This window comes from Dipodomys spectabilis, unplaced genomic scaffold (assembly GCF_019054845.1).
Source record: "Dipodomys spectabilis isolate Male_0828 unplaced genomic scaffold, ASM1905484v1 ptg000108l, whole genome shotgun sequence".
NCBI lineage: Eukaryota > Metazoa > Chordata > Mammalia > Rodentia > Heteromyidae > Dipodomys > Dipodomys spectabilis.
In genome coordinates, this window is record NW_024870785.1 from 23,526,083 (window position 1) to 23,545,349 (window position 19,267).

Consider the following 19,267-nt stretch of genomic DNA (forward strand, 5'->3'; position numbering starts at 1 on the left):
TTATAGATTTCTCATATGTAGACTTCAGTGGATTCTAAGTTTTTTCATACTTTTATCATAAATAAATGTTGAATTTTGTTAAGGGCTTTTTATGTGTCAGTTGAAATGATCTTGTGATTTTTGTTTGTGATATTACATATGTGATGTATTACATTTATTGATTTATGTATGCTGAGCTTTCCTTATATTGCCCTATATTCTTTTTTATGTTAATACTTTTTATTGTAAAAATACTGTACAGAGGGGTTACAGTTACATGAGCAAGGTAATGAGCACATTTCCTATCAAGCATCGTTGCCTCCTCCTTTGTTTTTCCCCTACCATCCCTTCCCTCCCTCCTCCACAACTACATTCCCCGCCCCCCCCCCCCCCGCCTAAATTGTAAAGTTCATTGTTTTCTTTTTTTATTCATAGGATAAGCTTTATTTATACATCTACAGAAATACAACTTGTTGTCAAAATCCAAGTGTTTCCAAAGTATTAAAATGATTATTCAATGCTAGAATCATCTCTTTCCTTTAGTCTGTCTCTGAATTTGGTAGAGAGCATCATTGTGAAGGGTCTCTTTTCCCTGCTCATTTTCATTGTCTTCCTCTCTCTGGTCTTTGAGTGGCATGTTCCAGTTCTCTGGAAACTTCTCACATTGTTTTCATTTCCAACAGAGGGCAAGGGCATTTATCTCTACTCCATCATGGGAAATCTATACCCCTCAATTCTCTTGTTCAAATTATGGCTGTATAAACAGTGTCATGAGGAACTTCACATTACCAAAAAAAAACCACTTATAATTTCTTTCTTTTTCTTTTTCTTTTTTGGTCGGTTGTGGGCTTGAACTCTGGGCTTGGGTACTCCCTGTGCTCTTCAGCTCAGGGCCAGCGCTCTACCACTTGAGCCAGAGTGCCACTTCCTGTTTTCTAGTAGTTTATTGGAGATAAGAGTCTCACAGACTTTCCTGCCCGGGCTGGCTTTGAACCGTGATCCTCAGATCTCAGCCTCCTGAGTAGCTAGGATTACAGGCGTGAGCCACCGGTGCCCGGCTTATAATTACTTAATGCTATAACAGTAACCTTGTTTTTAATTAAAAATTGTTTTTTATTATTTCTCTACAAAGCTATAAAATATTTTAAAATACCTATGAAAACATTGAAAAAACACTTTATAATCTTAAACTGACATGATATACCTTGAATGATTTACAACTAAGAATTAGATAGTATAGCCTCTGCATTTAAATTTCTGGATGAATTTGTAAGATGGAGGTGGAAAGACTTAAAAAAAAGATTTTCAATTTCAACTCCTATTAAGTTTTGAAAAGCTACACACTTGCTGATAAGCACTAATGATAAGAAGAATCTGGTAGGTTCATAGTTAAGATTTGTATGCTAGGCATGCCAAGTGCTTCCCTGTAACTGATTGAAGTATTTTTCCCTTATTTTTCCCCTTATATTTTAAATAAAAGTAGAAATATATATATGACAAAAAATGCACATAGTACAGAGAGATCTAAAGGAACAATATGCTTCTCCCATAGCCTCCAGTCATATGAGTAATTCACAAAAAGTATTACTTTTAATACTCAAAAGTATCTGCACATACTTTTCAAGCTGTTGGAACTGTCTTGACTTGTCTTCTCTAATACCTCTGCTATAGAGGCAAGTCCTGCAGTCTTCCCCTTCATAAAGAAAGTTTAAAAGGCAACATGCACACGGCTGAGTTCACACAGCACTTCTGACACCACTGGATCTAGTCACATCTCCACAGCATCCCAGGGGATCATTCAGAGATGATGTAGCACTCAGCCGAGTCCTTCCTGAATGCCGCGGATCCTTCTGGCCAGCTGCACATCCTTGGGGAAGAGAGTGACTCGGCCAGAGTGTAAAGAGAGGAGATAGGTATCCTCAAAAAGGTGAACCAGAAATGCTTCTGCCACCTCTTGAAGGGCCAACAGGGCCTGTGCTTGCCAACTGAAGTCAAAACCTGGAGTGAATTTACTGCATATTTCTCTTGCCAGGCGAGCAAAGGGTACCTTCCTTAACAAGAGGTATGTGCTCCTCTGCAGCTTCCGGACCTCTGTAAGCCAGCCTGAAGGTAGTGCCTCGGGAAGAGTTGCACAGGGACATGCTGGGGGTCCGGGTCGGGCTTGCCCACGAGCCCATGGAGGGCCGCGAGGTTCCTGGCATCTGAACCTCAGGCCGTAGGCCGGCGGCTGGAAGTAAAGTTCATTTTTTCAACATAGTGTCTTGTACATCTCACTGTTACAATGGGTCAACCTGTATCCCTACTTAAGCATTTTGTTTTTTCCCTTCCCCTCCCCAAATTAGAGAAGTGTATATATAAGATGCAGGGCACCTAACCCCTGTTTTCACTGTATTTGATGCCTTATATTCTTTATATTCCTTATATTTCCTTATATTCCTTCTATTTCCTTAGATTACAAAATGTTCATGGTGTATGATCTTTTTAATGTATTGTTGAATTCTGTTTGTATTTTAGTGAGCATTTTTCCAGAAATGTTCATCAGGAGATTGATCTATAATTCTCTCTTTTTTGTTTGGGTCTCTGTCTAGATTGGGAAAACTGCAATACTGGCTTCATAAATGAGGTTAGTAGTGTCCTTTTCTTTCCTATTTTATTGAAGAGTTTGATACCAATTGGGATTAATTCTTAGAAGGCCTGATACAGTCCTGGGCCTTTGTTTGTATATTCTTTTTTGGGGTCCGGTCGTGGGCCTGAACTCTGGGCCTGGGCACTGTCTCTCAGCTCTTCAGCTCAAGGCTAGCGCTCTACCACTTGAGCCACAGTGCCACTTCTGGCTTTTTTCCTTTTTGCTTATGTGGTGCTGGGGAATAGAACCCAGGGCCTCATGCATGCAAGGCAAGAGCTCTACCACTGAGCCACCTTCCCAGCCCATTTGTATATTCTTTATTACATTTTTTCATTTCAAAGTTTTCCAACATGATTTTGGACTTCCTTGGTGTTTGTTGATATTTAATTTATTATTGTTATTATTTTATTGCTTGAACTCATGGCCTAAGCACTGGCTCTGTGCTCTTTTGCTCAAAGCTAGTGGTTTACCAGATAGAGCCACAGCATCACTTCTGGTTTTCCCATGGTTAATTGAAGATACAAGAGTTTCATGGACTTTCCTGCCTGGATGGCTTTGTACCGAGGTTCTCAGATCTCAGCTTCCTGAGTAGTTAGGATTACAGGTGTGAGCCATGAACTCCTGGCTTGTGCATATTTTTAAATCATAATTTTATTAATTTCTTCCCTAAACTTTGTTATTTATTCCCGTCCAGTAACTCAGGATTTTGTTTGCTTTTGTTTTTCTACAAGTTTGGTGTACATGTTAGTCTATGTATTTGGAAATTTTATGTGGAATTTTTTTTGGTAGAGGGTCTGGGCACTTTTAACTACAACTGACATCATGTCCTTTGCTGTTTCCCAGAGATTCTGGTAGTTTGTGTTTTTTATTTTCATTTGATTCCAGAATTGTTTGGATTTTGTCTTTTATTTTTTTATTGATCCACTTGTCATTCACAATGTGTTACTCAATCTTCAAGTGTTAAATATTTGTAGTATCTTTTACTAAGCTAGTTCTTTAATTGTCATACAAGAGAATGCAGGGGATTTTTAAATGTTTCTGCATTTGGTAAGATTTCTTTATGACATAAAATGTTATCTATGTTAGAGACTGCTCAATGGACTTCAGAAAAGCATGTATATATTTCAGCTGCTGTATGAAATACTTTATTGATGTTCCTTAAGTCCATTTTATTTGTATTATTTTTTAGTTCTGAGTTTTCTTTGTTGATTTTTCTCTTGACCGACCTATCTATTGGTGAAAACAGGGTACTGAAACTTCTCCCTAATATATTTTTGTTGGGACAGGGTCTCTGACTATGTAACCTAGGTTGGCTTAAAAGGTGCTATGTAGCCCATGCTGGCCTAGAACTTATGCACATCATGCCTTAGCTTCCTAAGTGCTAGGATTAAGCTATCCATTTATTCATTTAATTTGCATTGAGAAGTATTTTTTAATTACCTGACAGATTTCTGATATTGTTTGAGGTGTGGGAATAGCATAATTTAATTTGTCTCTGCTATCCAAACTGAGCTAATGACTACTAGGCTTGTTGATATTTTTACAATTCTATCCTAAAACTTGTTTTTCTAATTTTTCAGTGACTCACTGGGTGAGCAAAAACTAAAGTCAAATAGTAAAGTTAAATTTTTCTTAGAAGTGTTTGGAGTAGTGTTTCTAAATAAGATGTAGTGGCTAAATAAGTGTAATGGCTCAAAATACAAAAATAGAAAACAGAATTAAAGAGAATCACCAGAAAGCTACAAGTATATCGGGGATGGAGGAGAGGGAGAGCCAGAATGGAGTTATAGCACTGGCCTTTGAGAGGTTAACAGTCCTCTGAGTTTGGGATCTTGTCCACAAGGGGGCCCATCTTCCAAACACACACCCACTTCCTGCTGTCATCCTCAGCTTAATTCATCTTTCCCTATGCCTTCACCTTTCCTTACAACAAGAAGTCAAGATTCACTGACTGCAGAGGCTCTGAAAATGAGCTGCTCCCCAGGACCAGTAATTGCACTGCTCTTATTGTTTGGTGAGTGATATGGCACAAAAAATAATTCTTTTGCTGATGATGCTGACAGAATCTTTAACCCTGGTTTCTCTAAGAAAGAGGAGAGTCATGACCAAGCAGATTAAGGTATCTCCTGCTGAATTCTAATATTTTGTTTTCAGGAGGAAGCAATGGAGACTCAGTGACCCAGACAAAAGGCCAGTGGCCGTTTTGGAAGGGGCTTCCCTAACTGTGAACTGCTCCTATGAAACCAAACCTTATTCTGGTATGTCCAATACCCTGGAGAAGGTCCACAGCTCCTTATTAAATTCTCCAAGGCCAATGAGATGGGAAGCCACAAAGGATTTGAGGCCATGTATGACAAAGAAAGAAGAAAGCCATAGTCCTGGTGTCAGACTTGGCTGTGCTCTGAGAGACACAGTGGTTGTACTATTGTGCTCTGAGAGACACAGTGGCAGAAACTACAGGGGGAGCTGAGCACAGACAGTGACAGCAAGGGCCTAGCTGCTGAGTTCCTGCTTCAGGGAGAGGAACCAGACTACAGTTGTTGCCATCACCACATCCAGGGATAGAATCACAATAGGAGAACTTGGAATAGACATGCCGCACAGAGATGTTTTCACAGTGAGAAGGAAAAACAGTCTGCACCATATTTCCCAGACTGGGTGTGAAATTTGTGATTTTAGAATTACAAAACATGGAGATGAATGAAATGCTTTATCTGTTCATGCTTTTTACTTCTTAGGCTCTGTGGTAACAGGGATTGAATTTGGGGCCTTATATTTGCTAAGCAAGTCCTCTAACATTTGAATATCATGCCCTAGTCTTCTTGCTTTTAGTTTGTTTTTCAGATAAAGTCTTGAATTTTTTCTGAGGTCATGAACCTACTACCTACACCTTCTAACTTGTTGGAATTATGGCATGCTCCCCCCCCCCCCAACTGGCTTGTGTATGTTCATCCTCTGATAACACTCTATCCTCCTGAACTTGACTAAGGTCACAAGCTTTTGTGTTAAGAGACACAGCTGAAAGTGTAAATATTAATGTCTTCTTCATAAGTTGATGATCTAAAGAAAGTTATTCCAGAAGAATAAAACATAAAGCTGAGTTTATCCCAATAAATAACAAATTCTTAGCAAAAGAAATTGAATTGCTATCCTGGTGTCTTGGAGGTTGAGGTCCTAGTGAGTCACAGCTTCCCAAGTACCTGCCAAGCTAGAATGGGAAGGAGGTGATCATGGCTACAAGACAGAATGGATGGCAAAGAAAAAAATATATAAATGTCTTGGACTGTCTATTTTAGTCATGACTATATGTCAGTTTTTTGGGGACCTGTGGTACATTTTTCCTTGTGAGAAGTATTCTTGGCACAAAAAGTGAGAGAGAAGAGAGGTATATAATCATTCACTGTCTCACAGTATATAGGATATGCTTAGTGACCTATGTCTATGTTTCTCTATTATCTATGATCTATTTATCAATCTACCATGCATCTATCTATCTGTCTGTCTGTCTGTCTGTCTGTCTGTCTGTCTGTCTGTCTGTCTGTCTGTCTGTCTATCTATCTACCTACCTACCTACCTATCTATCTATCTTCATTGGCTATCAGGAGTTTGGGCCATTTCCACTATTCGGTTATTGTGGCAAGTGCTACAATGGACATAGGTATGCAAGTGCCTTACCTTCTGACTTACATTCTATTATATGCATGCTTGAGGAGTATGGTTGGGTCACACAATAGCTCTGTTTGTTTATGGTTTTTGTTAAAATTTCATACTGATTTTCTTAGTGGTTTCAGTTGTTTAGCGTTCCTTTTTCTTCATATCCACAGCATTTGTGCTTGTATACATAATATTGGTCATTCATTGGGGCTGGGAATTTGGCTCAGTGGTAGAGCGCTTGCCCTGCATGCCTGAGGCCCTGGGTTCGATTCCTCAGCACCACATAAGCAAAAAGAAAAAACCCGGAAGTGGCGCTGTGACTCAGGTGGTAGAGCGCTAGCCTTGAGCTGAAGAGCTGAAGGACAGTGCCTAGGCCCAGAGTTCAGGCCCCACAATCGGACCCAAATAAAAAAAAATAAGTAAAAAAAAAAAAACAACATAATATTAGTCATTCATATTCTGTGTGTGTGTGTGTGTGTGTGTGTGCATGCATGCTGGTACTGGTCCTTGAACTCAAGGGTGGCAACTACCACTTGAGCCACCGCTCTGCTTCAGGCTGTTTAATTTTTTTGGTGATACATTGAAGAAAAGGATCTCAGGAAATTTGCACTTGGTTGACTTTGAACTGTAAAATTCACACCTCAGATTTCCAATTATGCTAGAATTACAAGTGTTAGCTGTGGGTACCAGCCTCTCAGTATTGCTTGGTTTGGATTTATTTAATGGCTAGGAATGTTGAGCAGTTCTTCATGTGTTTGTTGGCAATTTCCCTTTTTTGTTCATCTCCTTTGCCTTTAAATAATTGGGTTGTTGATTTTTGACAGGTTAATGTTTGAAATATTTTAATATTTCAAATAATAATATTTTAATCAGATGTATAGCTCTCCTCACATATTCTGCTTCACCATTCCAAATGCTGCAATTCCCAGACTTTCAAATTTTTGGACAAGATGGTTCTTGGAGGGGTGTATGGCATTGCTGAAAAGACTTTACAAATTTAATCATCACATCCTCAACCACATCTGATGAAAGCCATTCCTATGCACCAAACATGATCAAAAGTAAAGGCTTACTCTCTGGACTGGTCTCTGGTTTGGGGGACGGCCTATAAATCTGAGCATGCCATGAGATTAAGTTAAAAATAGATTCCTGCAAGAATTTTACAGTCATATTTTACTTGGATATCACTGAGTGCATATTAAGAGCATTATCAGATATTCTTTTCTTCAATAACTGGTGACAAAGCAGCCCTCCCTTAGTCTAGCAAACTGATAAACTTCAAGTAGCATCCAAGCACCAGTGGTTCATGCCTGAAATCCTAGCTAGTCAAGGGGTTGAAATCTGAGGATTGCAGTTCAAAGTCAGCCCAAGCAGGAAAGTCCATGAGACTTATCTCTAATTAACTACAAAAACCAGAAGTAGAGTAGTGGCTCCAAGTGATAGAGTGCTAGCTGTAAACAGAAGAGCCCAGGCCCTGAGTTCAAGCCCTATAACCAACCATAACAGCAACAACTAAAAAAGTATGTTTGGAAAAAGTACAAATAAATCCATATATGTTGCAATATGATTCAGAAACCTTTTCATATTAGTGGTTTAAATGCTTAAAACATAAATATAATAATTATTCCATATATATATAACATATATGATATATATACTCATTTTTTTGAGATCATTTTACTACATGGCCCCATGTGAACTCAAAGTCATGATTCTTCTGATCTTTTCCTGCCAAGTCCTGTGAATATTAGCATCAGCTGCAACTCTGAGCTCAAGGTACACATTTTCTAATCAACTCAACACTGATAATTTTTCTCAAAAACTATCTGGTTATTTTTTATTTACAATAAATGTTGAGTGAAATTTGACACAAAGTTACATTTTATTTTCATTGTGAAAGTACCATACAGAGAGGTTACAATTACACGGGCAAGATAATGAGTACATTTCTTATCAAGCATTGTAGCCTCCTCCTTTGTTTCCCCTTCCCATCCTTTCCCATATCCCCCCACCCTCCCTAGCCGATCCTTCCCCCCTCCCCACAAAGTTACATTTTAAATTTAATAAAATAGTTAATAAATGTAAAATTGACTCACTTGCTATTGATCATTCTCTTTAAATTTGAACACTTAAACAATCACAAAAAAGGCCACGCTAAAGCAACAGCACATCCATTTTCATGGCAGCATTGTTTACCATAGCTAAGATAAGGAAACAACCCAGATGCTCCTCAGTAGATGAGTAGACCAAGAAAATGTGATACACACACACACACACACACACACACACACAAACACACACACACACAAACACACAAATGGAATTATGTGCTTCCATCAGAAAGAATGACAAGTGCCCTTTTGTAAAAAAAAAAAAAAAAGGAAAGACTTGGAAAAAAATCACATTAAGTGAAGTAAGCCATACCCACAGAAACATAGGTCCCATGGTTTCCCTCTTTTGTAATAATTAATATTATGTCTAGGTTAGTCCTATAGTTCAATAGCTATGAACATATGACCATATAAGATTGAAATGAACTCCAAGATATGAGAATAAGAGGGTTTTGTTGTTGTTTTAATGTACAGTGTGAAGTTATTTCTTTTTTCTTTTACTTTTTTTCCTTTGGTTTATTCCCTGTCATCACTGTTTTTTTTTTATTGTGGTAGCCACAATAAAATATATGTCTATCTGATTTGGGGAAGTGAAGGGGAATAACAAAATGGTGAGACGAAGGGCAAAGGGTGATCCAATGCAACCGCTATACTCATAAGATACTATGGTGGAAATGAACCTTACAACTTGGGGGCAGGGAGCTGAGGTGGGGAGAGAAAGTGGGAGAAAAAAAGAGGAAGGAGGTAACATTTTATCATGGAATGTACTCATTACTTACGCAACTTTTACAACTCACCTTTACAACTCACAAGGTCCACCAGGGAATTGTCTTTCTGATTCTTGTAAATGTTTTACCAAATTCAAATCAGATCTTCTGATTTCATTCCATGATTGAACAAAACACATATACATTTACAAATACTTTTGTCTCATTAAAATTAGAAGATAACAAAAAAACAATTTTTACAGGTTGCATATTACTACACACACAAAAAAATAAAATAGGGACAAATTGCTTTCCATATATAAAAGAAAGAAATTAGCCTTTCCTTCTGCCATTCATAAAAATCAAATCTAAATGGACAGTTAAATATGAACTAGCAATATTATAAAAAGCTATCAAATAAATATAAAAGCCTTCATAACATTCTGCTGGATAAATTCTTAGATATGATACTGAACTGAAAACAACAAAACGAAAATGGACAACTTTGTCTCCATCATAAATATAGATATTTCAGCTTCATGCACTTCAACAGTAAAAACCCACCCTCAAAATGGGAGAATATTTATAATATATTTATATCATATATCTGAATAAGCACTTCCAATGGATGTATAAAAATAGTTTTTGACCTTTTTTGCTTGTCCTAAACGTATACTAGTTATTGTGAATAAGGGAAATCATGGGACCTATGCTTCTTTGGGCCTGGCTTACTTTACTTAATATAATTTTTCCAAGTATTTCTATTTCCCAACAAATGGGGCAATGCTATTCTTTCTGATGGAGGCATAGAATTCCATCATATATATATATCACATTTCCTTGATCCATTTATCTACTGAGGGTTATCTGGGTTGGTTCCCTATCTTAGCTATCGTGAATAATGCTGTGATAAACATAGTTGTGCTGGTAGCTTTAGTATACCCTTGTTTGTGCTCATTTGGGTAAATGCCCAGAAGAGGGATTGCTGGGTCATAGGGGAGCTCTATGTGGAATCTTTTGAGGAACCTCCATACTGCTTTCCAAAGTGGTTGAACAAGTTTACATTACCATCAACAATGCAGTAGGGTTCCCTTTTGGCCACATCCCCTCCATCATCTGTTTTTATTAGATTTCTTTTTTATAGCCATTCTAACAGTGAAATGAACCCAAGACAGGGACACAAGTGTTTTTTTTTTTCTTTTTGCTATTGTTTTTAACGTACTTACAATGCACTATGTGATTTTTTTTGTTTCTTTGCTATGTTCCTCCCCCACGATATAATTCCTGTTTTCACTGTATTTGATTCCAGTGCCCTGCATCTTGTATGTACACTTTTCTAATTTGGGGAGCGGAAGGGAAAAAACAAAATGCTTAAACAGGGATACAGGTCAACCCATTGCAACAATGAGATGTACAAGACACCATGTTGAAAACGAACTTTACAACTTTGGGTGGGGAGGGAAGGGGCAGGAGTAGTTGGGGAGGTGAGAAGGAAGGTATGGTAGGGGAAAAATAAAAGAGGAGGCAACAATGCTCCATAGGACATGTACTCATTACCTTACTCATGTAACTGTAACCCCTCTGTACAGTACTTTTACAATAAAAAAGTATTAAAATAGTTTTTACACCTTAGTGAAAAAAGCACCCTCATACAAATCATATACACTAAGAAATTGAATGACATGAGACTGAGACAGGCAGGAGAGGTGTAACATGGAGTAGCATGGAAAAGCTAAGAATGAGTGTTGCTAAAGTCTCCATGCCCTGGCCTTTCTTCCCTCAGGTCCAGTATAGAATAAGATTAGGCCAATCTGGCACCAAGTATGTGCATTCATGTGAGTGTGTGTACACAGGTGCACTACCCCTAGTCCAGGTTTTGGCTCCCACAGGAAGCAGGCAGAAGGGGACCCACACACCTTGAAAGGAGGACATGACGATGATGGTACCTGTAGTTGGGCTTACATAAACCAGGAAAATTGAAGTCTGGCCAGTGAAGACCAAGAAACCCTAGGGCAGTAACTCCTTGGAGCACCAAGTGAAAGACCCCAGACTCACTGGGATGCTTTCTTCAACGGGAGGGCACCCCAAGAACCAAGACTCCAAACCAGCAGATGCAACAAGCAAGAGGAGTTTATTAGGCGTTTGCGCAAACGGGCTCCCTGTCCAAGGCAGACTGAAAGCCCCGGGCAGTCTTTACAGGCACTTTTAAAGACAAAAACCACAAGATTAGCATAAGACCCCAGGATCCCCAGGATTGGCTCAGGTTAAAAATTATCATATACTCCAGCAATCATTTTGTTGTGTGGGAAGTCTTGTAACACTAGTCGTAAACTGGTTGGCTCTCTAGGGGGAGGCTTCCCTGGGGGGGAGTCCACATAGTTACAGGCTCGTGATTGGTTGACATTTGACTTAGTTTGCTGGGCTCGCCAGATGGTCCTTGTCTTGAGCCCCTTGCTGAGAGTTTCTAAACACTGAATTTAGAAGAACATACTCTTTTGTTCTTTATGTTTGCAGACCTTGTCCCTGGGCCGGCCTGCATCTGGACTTTGTAACTTTTTACTTATTTTTGGGAGGGGAAGAGTCAGTGTTAGCAGCAAGCAGGTTTACAGAAGCAGAATTAGCAGTTAGCATATTATAAAATGGACATAGCCCCAATTTCAATCTTTCACAAGAACCTGGGTTCAAGCCCCAGTACTGGCATAACAAGGAAAGAAAAAGGAGGGGGAATGGAAAAGAAAAAAAAAGAACCACATACTTAGGTCCATTTTATACATTACAAACGCATTATGAGTTTGGGTATTATGAATGTGTTTCCCCAAATTTGTCCCATCCTACTCACCCACCTTCACTGTAAACCTCTTCATGACCCAAGAGATTTTTGTGCTTGCTAGATGAATAGTAAGATGTAGTTGCTGACTTTTAGTCTAGATTGTGAGGCATGGTGACTCAAATAGGCTGACTTCCCTACACCAATAGAGCTCAGGTGCCCCATAGCACATAGCTAGAGCCATCCTGGGATAACCCTGTTTCTAGTTAAGTGGGCCCAGCCCCTATTCTTGGCCCCCTATCTACTTTGCCAGGCCCTCCTTATTCCCCAAATGGCCCACCCTGACCCCTAGCCAGTCCTTCTCCCTGCCCCAACTCCGTGCTTTCTCCATACCCACCCCTTCATCAACCCTGAACTTCCCCACCTTCACACTGTGCTTCCTGCCCACCCTCCCACTTTAGGCCCTATCTCCTGGCCGGATACCCTCTCTAGACCAGAGGCCCCTTCAGGGTCCACCCCATCTCCCAGCCCTGCCCCTCCCGTGGGAACGGATGCATGGGAGAGGGGATGTGCGCATGCCTATGGATTGAGCTGTGAGCAGATGCAAAAAAGGAAGGTTCAGGCTCTGAATCTGCCCTGTTTCCCTGCCTGGCTAAAGCTGGTGGATCCCAGAGCTCATTGGCTTCCCAGTGTCTGCTGGAGGTTGTGGGGCTGCAGCTGTGGACCTTGCCTCCCTCTCTCAGCTGCTGCTGAGCCTGCTGCAGCCACAGGGTGCCTGAAGGATCTTCAGCTTCCTGCGTGGACCTCCACCTTCCTCCTCAGTGTGGGCCCTGCTGTGGGAGCCATCCCTGGAAGACCCCAATTCAAGGCAAGTGATCCCCCTTCCCTCCCCTTCATTCCTGTCCTCTCTATTTTTCCCTCTGACTCGTGTGGGAGCCATCCGTGGACAGCCCGATTCTGAGTGAAGTGGGCCCATCCCCTCTTCCCAGGCCCCCCCATCCCCAATGCCAGCCCCCCTCATCCCACTGCCTCTGGGCCCACTGCAGCCCCATTCCCCTCGATGCCCAGCATACTCCAACCCATTCTCTCACCATGGCCTGGTGGATCCCCTCCCCATACCACCTTCTGCCTCCAGGCCCACCCTCCAACTCATTCCCCGTGTCCCCCACCACACCCACCCATTTACCCAGCCCTCCGGTTACCCCCCACATCATTGGCTTAGGGATGTGTGTATCCAGGTACAAGAAACAACCCTAGATAACTTGGTTTTGCGGAAGGGGCGCCACACTACCCAACCCCACTTGGCCTGACCCTCACTCCAATCCAGCCCCAGCTTCACCATGGATTGCCCTCTACCTACCAGGTCAGAGTGGGGCCAGCTGCTGGAGCTATCCCCAAAGGACCCAGATTCAATGTGAGTCCCCACCCCCTGCTCCATTCCCCTCTTCTCCAATCTTTTCTCTGCCACCCTGTGAAAGCCATCCCTGGAAGTCATTGTTCTTAGTTAAATGGGCCCAGCCTCTATTCTTGCCCCCATTTCCACCCCACAAGGCCTCCCCCCCCCTCCCCCGCACTGCCCCTCTGCAATCCATCCCACTCAACCCCATTTCTTCCTGTACCCCTGCCCCACATTTCCCCCTACCCCCTATGTTTTCTACCACCCAGATTCTGGCACTCCACCCCCACCCCTTGCTTTTCCTGCTCTGCCCTACCCACCACACGACCCCCCTGCCCAACCCCCACCCTGTGCTCCCCCTGCCTGCCCACGTCACCCTTCCTTGCCCAATGCCCATTAAGTGCTTCCCCACCCCCACCAAGTGCTTCCCCCTGCTTGTCAGCCCAAGTTCATTGGGTCTCCCCACCCCAAGGCCATCCCAGCATGCCTGTGTGAGGGGATATACATGGCCATGCGTACATAAGCACGAACTTAGTGATGCTGTTGGTATGGACCTAGCAAAAGCAGTTACTAGAGAAGAAGGGCAGGAGATCAAGAGGCTGCCCTGACTACCCTCCCAGCTTTGGCATGTAGCTCAGGGTTGTTCAGATCCACCACATCTGGCTGTTGGGAGGTTAGAGTTGAGGACCAGTGCTGCACATGCTGCCAAGACACAGTGCCCCAGGGCCCCTTAGGCTTCACTTCAGGCAGACCTCCACCTTAGGTGTCACTTTTGGGCCCAGCTTCAGGAGCCATGGCTGGCCAATCCCAATTTGAAGTAAGTGGGACCTACTCACCCTCTCCTAGCTGGATTCCTTCCTCCAGCCCCATGCCCTCTCCTGTCCCTCCCCCAAATCCTGATCTCCAGTCCCAACCCCACTGGATTTTACCCTCTCCCTGCGGCCTGGCCCCAAGCTTCCCAAGGGAACAGATGTATGGGAGAGAGGATGTGTGCATGACCACCCAACCAGTATACAGGGCATAGTGCAGGGTTGGCCTGGACCAAGCTGTGTCTGCTGCAGAGAAGGAATGCCCAGGCTGGAAGTTTGCCATGCTCTCCTCCAGGCTATGGTTTAAGAGCCTCCGCCCCCACCCTGGAGTTCCCAGGTCACTTGGTGGTTGTGGAGATGGGCCTGCAGACCTTGCCTCCTCCTTTTCAACCTGTGTTGTGTCTTTCACAGTCACACAGTGTCCATGGGGTCTGTGGCTTTCTGTATGGATCTCTACTTTGCTGCTCTGTGTGAACCCTGCTAGAGGAGACATCTCTCTGGATGACCCCTATCCATGGTAAGTGAGACACCCTTACTCATGTTCTTTCCTTTCTTCTCCATCTTCTCAGACCCCTGCAGGAGCCATCCTAGATAAACCCTGTTTTGGGTGAAGTGGCCCATCCCATCTTCCCAGGCCCCCATACCCTCTGTCAGCCCCCCTCCCCAGTGCCACCTGGCCCACTTGGACCCCATTCACCTTACTGCCTGGCTCATCTCCACCTCTGGCCCATGGCCATAGCATTCCCACTCATCCCCATGCATTGGTTTAGGGATGTGTGGGCCCAGCTGTGGCAACCCTAGATAACCAAGTTCCAAGGAAAGTGGGCCACATTTCCCATATCCCTTCCCAACCTGACTCTCAACCCCAACCCGGCCCCACTCCTCCTATTGTGGGTGAGGGGATATACATGTGTGCAAGAGGTGGCAAATTAGTTGTTGTAATCAGCAAAGAAGGAAAGTAGGGGCTCATGGTCCACCCAGCCTTCCCTCCTGGCTATGGTCTCTGTGATCCGGGGTTCTCCATTTTCCTGTATCCACTGATGGAGCTATGGATATAGCTGCCCTCCCCCAACAGGTACAGCCCATGTTGCATGGTGTTGGTTCCTGAGGAACTCTTCAGCTTCACCACAGGCAGATATCATTTGTGGGTCCAGCTGCAGTAGCCATCCTTGGACAACCCAGATTCAATGTAAGTGAGCCTCCCTTCCTTAGCTCCCTTCACTTCCCTCTTCTCCACTCTCTCCTCTACCACTGTGTGGGAGCTATCTCTAGGCAACCCTCTTTCAAGTTAAGTGGGCCCAACCTCTCTTTTTGTCCCCCCAGCTCCACCTCACTAGGCCCACTCCTCATCCCCCTCCCCCACCTACCACCTACCACCTAGCCCATCCATACCCACCCCATGCTGTTGCAGTATCACCTTGTGCTTCCCATCCCCCACCCTGTGCTCCCCCACCTCATGCTTCCCCACCCCAGTGCTTGCTCCACCCCAAACACGTGACTCCCCTGCCCACACTGTCCTCCCACCTCAGGCCATGCCAGCATGCATTAGTGAGAGGAGGTGCATGGGCACGAGCCCACATTTCTGATGAGATAGGCCTGGACCCATGTACCACAGTTACTGGAACTGGGGGTTCCTCCATTTCCCAGGTATCGTCTGGTGGTTGTGGGGCTGGAGCTATGGACTTTGCCTCCCTCTCAATTGGTGCTGTGCGTGCCACAGCTACATGGAGTCCAAAGAGATTCCTCTACCTTCCTGCTCAGTGTGGGCCCAGATGCAGGATCCAAACCCAGATAACACCAATTTGAGGTGTTATTTTCTCCACTGCCTGCCATGGGAGCCATCCCAGTACAGCCCTGTTTGGAGTTAAGTGGGCCTAGCCCCTCTTGCTGGGCCCCCACACCCTCTGCCAGGCCCCACACCACATCCAGATGTGTTGAGCTAGACATGTGCTATAGCTGGTACAAGAGAAGGAAGGCCAGGGATGGAATTTGCCCCACCTTTTCTCTGGGCTATGGCCAGTGGAACTTAGGGTTTGGGGACTGGTGCTTCAGATGCAGCCACCATCCCCAACCAACTGAAACAAGAAGAACTTGCCCAAGAACCTTGTCATCTTCAGCTGATTGAATTCCATATTCTTGGCCCGTATCTCCCCAAGTCTCAGTGCCATCCCAGATGCCCCTGTTTTGAGATAATGGGCCTTGTTACTCCTCCTTAGAAATGGATGATGGGGGAAGAGTTGTGTGCATTTGTGTTTAAACATTCACACGAATGCACATACATGATGCCATATTGGGCTGGAAGTGCACTATAGAAGACCCAAGAGAAGGCAGGCCAGTTCTTGAGTCTGCCTCCTCTCCCTGCTCATCTTTTTTTCCCAGCTACAGCCTATGTAGCTCAGGATTATGGCCTTAGAACTGGGGATGCTACTGCCCACCCTGCCCCCAACCAATGCTTCTCCTGCTACAGAGAGGTCGTGCCCAGTGGCCTGTTCTTCACCTTGTGGATTGCCTTTGGTTGGTCCCTCCATGTAGGGCCAAGGTGTCACTGCCATCCCAAATGCCCAAGATTCCAGGTGAATGGTCCTGTTTCACCATTCGTGCAAAACGATTACAGGTGTGGCATTGTGTGTGGGCATGCACAAGGTTGAGGAAGGCAATATGTGTGGCTGAATTTGCCTCTTCCTGTGCTATTGAGGGCCCAAGGGAATGAAGGCTGGGGATGAGTCTTTCATGCCTCCCAGGCTATGGCCTTTGTAGCCTGGGATTGTAGGCTTCGAGCTGAGGATGCTGTTGCCATCCACATCCAGTGTGTCACCTGCTACAGCGATGTCCTACATGGTGCCTGTATTTCCTCACCTCACAGACATCCATTTCCTGGTTTGGGTAGGCCCAGGTGTAGGTACCATCTGTGGGGGCATTCACAGATGGTACCTACACCTGGACCCATGGTAAATGGGTGTTCTTCTGCTTAATCCTGAAGGAACTAAATTATTGGTGAGGGGTTGTGTGCATACATATGTACAGGTGATCACAGGAACGCACATAGGTGGTGCCAGATTAGCCTGGTTATATGCTACATTGGACCCAAGAGAAGGAAGGCAAGGATTTGGAGACTGTCCCAGATATGGCCTGTGAAGTTCGGGGTTATGGTGTTGGAATGCTGCTGCCATCCCCAACCAGTGCTTTTCCTGATAAAAGGGAGGTCATGTCAGATGGCCAGTTCTTCACCTTGCAGACTATTGTTTTGCTGGTTCCTTAAGTAAGTGGGCCTGTTCCTCACTTTGTAGGGACTGATTAGGGTGTGGTTGTGTGTACATTACTGTGAGGAAGGCAGTAATTGTGGCCAACTTTGCCTCTTCACATGCTATTGTGAGCCAAAGGGAAGGAAGGGAATGGTTTTTCATGCCTCCCAGGCTATGACTTGTGTAGCCCGGGGTTATGGACCTGGAGCTGCAGATGTGCCACTCTCCTCAAACAATGTTTCACCTCTTAACAGGGCAGTCATACTGAGGACTGCATCAACTTCAGCTCCATGACCTTTTCGTGGTCCTGTGGGTCCAGTTGCAGGTGCCATCCCATATACATCTGATTTGAGGTAAGTTGACTCCCACCCATCCCCTGTGCAAAAAGAATGGTGTATGAGATGTTTTACAGACATTCAAAGTAATGTACATACATGTTGCCTCAGTTGGCTCACATATCTGCCCAGCTAATGCCTGTGTATCCTGGGATTATTGGTCTGGAGCAGGGGATGCTACCTTCACCTTCCCTAACTATTGCTTCACGTGCTACAGTGAGCTCATGCCTGAGAGCCTCTTTTTCACCTTAAGGAATACTGAATTTCTGTCTGTGTCAGGTCACCATGGATGCCATCCCATATGCCCCCATTTCATGATAAATTAGACCTCTCCTGCCATACTGTGGGAACCAAATCACTGGTGAGTTGTTGTGTGTGTGTGTGTGTGTGTCCACATGTTCACCCTAGGGTATGTACATGGTGTCAAATTGAACTGGTGTGTGATATTATAGGACCCAAGAGAAGGTAGGCTTGGAGCTTCCTTGAGTAGGGAGTGTCCTGTGTCACTATTCAGCTGTGCCCTCTATAGCCTAGTGTTGTGGGATTGGAAATGGGAATACTGTAACCCTCCTCAACCAGGAGGACCTGATACATAGAGAACATGCCCAGTGCCCTGTTCTTTCCCTCATGGACTAACATCTTGCATGTCCTTCCCTGTAATCCCAGGCAACAATGCCATTCCAGATGCACTAGTTTTAAGGCAAGTAGGACCACTCCCACTTTGTGGTAAGTGGGTATTTGTGTGGGGTTGAGTGCACATGTCATCACGCACATGTGTACACAAGTTTGTGGAACACATGAACCTGTGGCCAGATTTTCCCACTTGGGTGCTGATGCCGGCCCAAGGGAAGGAAGTCTTAGACAGAAGGTCTTTCATGTCTCCCTTGCAGAATATGGCCTGTGTTGCTAGGGGTTATGGGGCTGGAGCTCAGTATAGTGCTGCACTCTCTAACCAGTGCTTAACCCATTACAGGGAGGTCACACAAGGCAGCCTATTGTTCTTCACTTTGGGACCTCCTGCTTCCTACTCTGAGTCAGCCCAGGTGCAGGTAAATCTGCCTATGTCTTTATTTCTCAGTAAGTGGTCCCACTCCCTGTTGGAACTCACTTGTGAGATGGATTGTGCATGTGTGTACAGGAGGGCACAAATGTGGTGTCAGAGTGGCCTGGTCATGGATTATATTGGATCCGGAAGAAGGAGGCCAGAGCTTGGAGTCTATCCTGCATCTTTAGCTGGCTAATGTCAGTGTAGCCCTGGGAGACATGCAATTCAAGGTTCCTCACCCTCCATTGCCCTGTGGAAACAGAATTGCAGGTCAGGGATTTTGTGCATGTGTATACACATATTCCCATGAAAGCACTTACATGTTTTTAAATTAGACTATGTTTTATTGGACCCAAGAGAAGAAAGGCTGGGGTTGGAGACTGTCAAACATCCCTTCATAGGCCTGTGGAACCCGGGGTATAGGTCTGGGACTTGGGATGCTAATGATCTTCCTAAATAGTGCTGCTTCTGCCTGGTGGCCTGTTCTTCATCTTGTGGACTACTGACTTGCTGGTCCCTTCTGGTCCCATGTGTCAGTATACACTTTCACAGGAGACCATATACATGATGCCAGGTAGGGCTGGTTGTGGACATAT

The 19,267-nt window shown here is 44.2% G+C and overlaps 1 long non-coding RNA gene across 1 annotated transcript; it reads right to left on the reverse strand.

Moving 5' to 3' along the window:
* Positions 1-1,404: 1,404 nt before the first annotated feature.
* LOC122114651 lies at positions 1,405-19,002 on the reverse strand. The gene is made up of 3 exons (XR_006148592.1): positions 18,992-19,002; positions 4,051-4,056; positions 1,405-1,532 (listed from the first exon to the last, which is right to left on the reverse strand). It is a non-coding gene; the product is annotated as an uncharacterized LOC122114651 (long non-coding RNA).
* Between the last annotated feature and the right edge of the window lie 265 nt (positions 19,003-19,267).